Here is a 6,000-nt window from a genome sequence, read left to right as displayed (position 1 = left end):
TGAATTAATTAAATTTAAGCAATCCAGGAAGAAAGTGAGAGCCACCGTGACCAGTGCTCAAGCAACCTATCCATGTTGAGCCAAATAAAAATGTATCTTAGCAGTCAAGTCAAATGGAGATGGAAAGCTAAATGCTGTGAATTAAAAATTCAAGAAAAGTCATATTGACTATATAGTTTGGGGAGTTTGTAAATGAAAGATCATTAAATTAAGAGGATCTGATGAGGTCATTAAAGCAAAGAATGAAAAAGACAGTAAGATCCAGGAATAATATTTGTCCTTCATTCTCAAAGAAGACCATGACATCAGGGAGGCGATGCCATGACAAGCACTTGAATTAGATTTGAGTGAGGGGAGTGTTGTGCTAAATCACCAACTTCACTTTCTCCTCCAGAGCCCCCTGGGTCCAGTGGCCAAATATGAATCAGGATGACTGGAGATGGCCCAGGATGTGAAGCAATCAGGGTTAAGTGACTTGCCCAAGGTCACACTAGTAAGTGTCAAATGTCTGAGATGGGATTTGAAATCCAGTCCTACTGACTCCAAGGACAGTGCTCTATCCATTGCACCACCTAGTTGCCCATAAGATATAGGAAATAGCCTTGGAGGATACTCATACTTAGGGGATGGGAGTTTTGCATGATAATCCAGCAAAGGAGAATGGGAAGGACAGTCAGACAGTAGGAGAAGCAAGAGAAAATAGTTTCATAAAAGTCAAGGGAGGCTAAAAGATCCCCCAAAAGAGGAGTGTGAACTATTAAAAGCTACAGAGAAGTCAAGAAGAGAAGAGGAAAAAAAAGGAAAAAAATCAGTTGAGTAAAACTAAAACATTACATCAATCTTGTCCACCATAATATGCAATTTTCTACAATTATAGGAAGGCTAGAAATACATTCTCATTTCTCTTCCTCAGTGTCAAGCTTGGTCTTTATCATTAGCGCCCAGTTTCTATTTTTGTTGTTCTTTCACTTTACATTGTAATTATGTATCTTATTTTGCCTGTTTTTCTTAATTCACTTTGCATCAGTTCATATAAATCTACTAATTCCTTTTTTTATGGTGCCATGAAGTCTCAGAATTTGGAGACTACTGTTGCCAGTTCTTTGCTACTATGTGTAGCCTCATTTTGCTATGCCCACAGACTCATTGCTATGAAAATGTGATGACTGGAATATTTCCCTGCTAGCCATGCAGATTATCCAGTTTCCAGAGAGATGTTTTTGGTTTTGATTTTGAATGGAATTCTGATGTCTTCTAGGAAGAAGAGACCAGAAAAAAAAAGGTGCCTTGAAAGGAATCAGAAATAATTTATCCTTACTTCTTACAACCCACCAAGTGAGTAGTTCTTCCAAGTTCCATCACTAACCCTCATGCACACAGATCCTCTGTCCCAGGAACCAAAGTTCCCCACTAAAAACCACCTGCTTATGCATTTCTTTTAGTTTTAGTTTTGTTTTGTTTTTTTGCAAGGCAATGGGGTTAAATGACTTGCCTAAGGTCACACAGCTAGGTAATTACTAAGTGTCTGTAATTACTAAGTGGCCGGATTTGAATTCAGGTCCTCCTGACTCCAGGGCCTGGTGTTCTATCCACTGTGCCACCTAGATGCACCTCAGCCACCCTCCATGCATTTCTTTTAGTAAGGAATCAGAGCACATATGACCCCAGTGGAAAGGACCAGGAACAGACCTACCTGCCTACTTGTTCATGGAATGATCCTTGCCATCTACAAACAGCAGTTTTGAATTTATAATGCCTATAGGTTGATAAAGGACATTTCAGCTAAAAGGGACATTGGTCCCTGGAAAGATGCTAAATATAGCTTTCTCCTATCAATAAAGAGGTAGGAAACAGCTGGTATAGAAAATTTCATGAGCTGACAGGTATAGTCACTATATGTAGTGTTTGTTTTTCCTTAATTGTCTTTCCTTGTTATCAAGGAGGAATCAAAGAGGAGTTGGGGGGAGTAGAGAATATTGAGAACTGAATGTGATATAAAAGAAAACTGCATCAATAAAACTATAAAAATATAAAGAGAAGGAACAAATGTAAGCCCAGCTGTACAAGACTGTATAGCTACCATAAGTAAATGACCTGATTAGCAGAACATTCATTTTCTTAGTCATTCTAGGAAAAAATAATGAAATAATAGGATGTGATACATCGTTAAGGGACCCTTTTTCTGAACCCTTGACTTCTTCACCTTATTTGAAGAACGATTCTGCTGAATTTTTAAGCTCAATTTTTGAAAATTATTGGTATATTAAAATGTCTGAAATCTTTTCCTAGGGGAGCCAATTTGAGTATATTCAGAAAACTATGGAAATCAAGTCAATTACAGTCAACCTACATTGCTAAACCTCCATTTCCTCCCTTATGGCATAGATTTTTTTATTGCATAATTATAAACAGAAGGGACAAAATTTCCTTAGTGAGAAGGCAAACATATGAAATATATATATATATATATATATATATATGAACTCTCGATGCACACAAATATTCACAATGGACTCAGAAATATGTATATATATACATATACAATATGTCTATATAAACCCACCTATATACATACATGGGTATATTCAAATGTAGCTAGATGGCACATCAGGAAGATTTGTCTTCCTGAGTTCAGATCTGACCTCAGTTTCTTCAACTGTAAAATGAGCTGGAGAAGGAAATGACAAACCATTCTAGGATCTTCCCAGTATCTGTGACTAAAAGGTCAGAGAATCAGAAAGGACTGAATAACTTAATTATGTTTATATGTATCAACACAAATACATATATATGTGTGTGTATATGTATTTGAACCATATATATTTATTTGAAGTAAGTTTGATTTGGATTCCAAAGAAGAACTTTAGCCTAAAATACAAGATGTCCCACAAGTCTTAGTGTGGTTTGGGCTTAGTCTAAGACTCTTAGGACAACCTATATCCAACTCAAAGAATCTAATGGGAATAGCAGTGTGGGAAAGGAGGTGTTAGACCATTAGTGGAAGAAAGGGGAAAGTGAACAAATATAAAACCCAACTGATGAACTTTGAATGAATGGATAGGATTCTGGCTCTGCTCTGCATTGTTTGGGTAACCTTAGACAAGTTATCTAACTGGATGGATGTCAGGGTATGCATGTATAAATGACTTCTAAGGTCTCTTCTAGCTCTGGAGTCATGATTCAATGAATCCATACCATTCTGCTTCATTGTCACAAAAGGAAGATATTTAATTCACAAATAATAGGCTTTTGAGCCAGAAGGTATTAAAATCTGCCTACTTTACACCCCCAAGTGGTTTCAGTTATGAGTACTCTGTAACTAGAATCTGATTCATCTGGGGTTGGTTGGCTAGTGGTATGTTTCCCATTTGAGATTATAATTTGGGGGAAAAAAGAGATGGCCTTGAACCTGAAACAAGGTGCCTTTCTGGTTAGGGGCAAGGTGTGCTCTTTGTTTGCATAGATGAAAAGATGGCCATCATGAAGTGTTTCAATTGGATCCTTTATGGTAGACAGTTCTTGACTATTCTTAGCATGCTTGAAGGGTGCTGTTTGGAATGAAATAAAAACAAAGTTCTTCCCACAAGGTCATAAACTAGAGATTTTGTGTCTGAGATGATTTTTGCCTGGTCTCAGCAACTCTAAACACACTTCCAGTTGGTAGGGGGAAGTGGTACTGCTATTGGGGAGACCAGAAGATGGAGTCATATGTCATACGTCAGTACCAGGAATTCTGACTACATATCTGGTATTCTTTTCACCTATCCATAGTTTTTCAAAATATATTAGATAGAGAGGGCGTTTTTATATAAGATAGCTCAAATGAAACAAGATTTAGTGGAAATAGATGGAAATACGGATCACAGATTTAGAACTGGAAAGGTCCGCAGAATCCAGCTAGCCCAACCCCCTTCTTCCCTCAGTTTTAAAGATGAGGCAACTGGGTCTCTAGGATGGTTAAGTGACTTAACCTGTATGGTAAGATCTTACAGATAAGAAGCATGAGGTAGGATTTGAATCCAGGACCTTTTCTCCATGAATTTATGAGCAGATCTCTCAATGGATCCTGCTTGAATTAGGATGAAGATCTAGAAGACTGATAAGTCTCTCTCAGCTGATAATGATCCATGGACTAGCAAATCTTAAGGGTGATTGCAGTTTATCCTTTGTCTCAAAGAGGACTATGACATCCGAAAGGTGACGCCATGACAAGCACATGAATTGGATTTGAATGAGGGAGTGCTGTGCTAATTAACCAGCCTCAATTTCACCTCCAGAGCCATCTGGGTCCAGGGGCCAGATATAGATCAGAATGACTGGAGATGGCCCTGGATGCAAGTGGGAGACCTTGGTCTTTGCTAAGGTCTTCCCCAGGTCACTGCTGCAAAGGAAGACGAATGTCATTTTGGATCTTAGATGTGGAGATGGGTCTCCCCTACCCAAAGAAAGAGTGTATATTCCCAGCCACTTTTCCCCTTATTTCACTAAGAGACTAATCCTTTATGAAAGGATTTTGAACTGGAAATAAACCCTAGAGATGACCTGGTCCAGTTCAAGTCACTCAATTTTACAATAAAGAAATTGTAGGACTGAGAGGAAAGGGGAAAATGAGTCATCAAGGTCAAGGGTGCCTACTAGGCTTCCAACACACTTCCTAAGATTCAACGACTATTTCCAGGACAGTAAGCAGGAAGGCCCTTTCTACCTTAGAGGATCTTTGCAGACTAAGGTTGCTGATAAAGAGCTCCCAAGCTTATTTGATTTGCCAGTTTGCCATTTGGGTCTGCCCTCAAGTCATTTCCATGAGTCATTGAGTAACCTTTGGGCCAGTTCTCAAATAGTATCCATTCTGTTTGTCCCAGAGGTATGGTCAGTCGAATTCTAAGTCTGTCTGGTTTAAGTTTTTCCCCTAGGATCTTCCTGCCTAAGTCTGCTTTCTTGTCCTCAGGGAACTTTCTTATACAGAAGAAGTGAAAAGGCTGTGTACCTGAGGAGTTGCTAGATTCCCCAGGTAGTACAAAGGCCCTGAAGTCAGAAGGACCTGAGTTTAAATCCAGACCTCAGACATTTACTAGCTTTGTGACCTTAGACAAGTCATTGCTTCAGTCTCCCTGATTCACATCTGGCCACAGACCCAGGGGAGAAAGTGGGTCTGGTGACTGAGTAAAACAAGCACCCCCCCCCCCCAATTCAAATCCCATTCACGTGCATTTCAGGGCATCACCTCCCAGAAATCACTGTTTTCAAACAGTGTCACAATCCTGGAGCATGCCCTGAAGGAGTTTCTCTAAGGATGCTGGGAATGTTTTGGAATTTACAATTGCAGTCACTAGTTCTGGTCTTCCTTAAATTGTATGCAAGAAACCCTAGCAATGCTTATAGAATTTGCAGGACTGCACAGGCGCATTCTTAAGCAGCTTTACTTCCCACCCCCATTATGTGGCTTTTTACAAAGAAAATCACTTAGAAGCAAAATGTTGGGGAACTACTCATCTCCCTTAAGTCGGTCCGCTATTCTACCAATCCCCAAAGAGCTCCCAGCTTAGATCCGACTTCCCAAGGAGCGCCCAGCCTAGATCTGACTTCCCAAGGAGCGCCCAGCCTAGAACTGACTGTCCCAAGGGACTCCCAGCCTAGATCAGACTTCCCAAGGAGCGCCCAGACTAGAACTGACTGTCCCAAGGGACTCCCAGACTAGAACTGACTGTCCCAAGGGGCTCCCAGCCTAGATCCGACTTCCTAAGGAGCTCCCAACCTAGAACTAACTGTCCCAAAGAACTCCCAGGCTAGATCCGACTTCCCCAAGGGACTCCCAGCCTAGATCCAACTTCCCAAGGAGCGCCCAGCCTAAAACTGACTGTCCCAAGGGACTCCCAGCCTAGATCCGACTGTCCCAAGGAGTTCCCAGGCCAGATCCGACTTCTCAAGGAGCTCCCAGCCTAGAACTGACTGTCCCAAAGGACTCCCAGCCTAGATCCGACTTCCCAAGGGGCTCCCAGC

Source organism: Macrotis lagotis, chromosome 8 (genome assembly GCF_037893015.1).
Source record: "Macrotis lagotis isolate mMagLag1 chromosome 8, bilby.v1.9.chrom.fasta, whole genome shotgun sequence".
Lineage (NCBI taxonomy): Eukaryota > Metazoa > Chordata > Mammalia > Peramelemorphia > Peramelidae > Macrotis > Macrotis lagotis.
Note: the sequence above shows the minus strand (reverse complement) of the source record.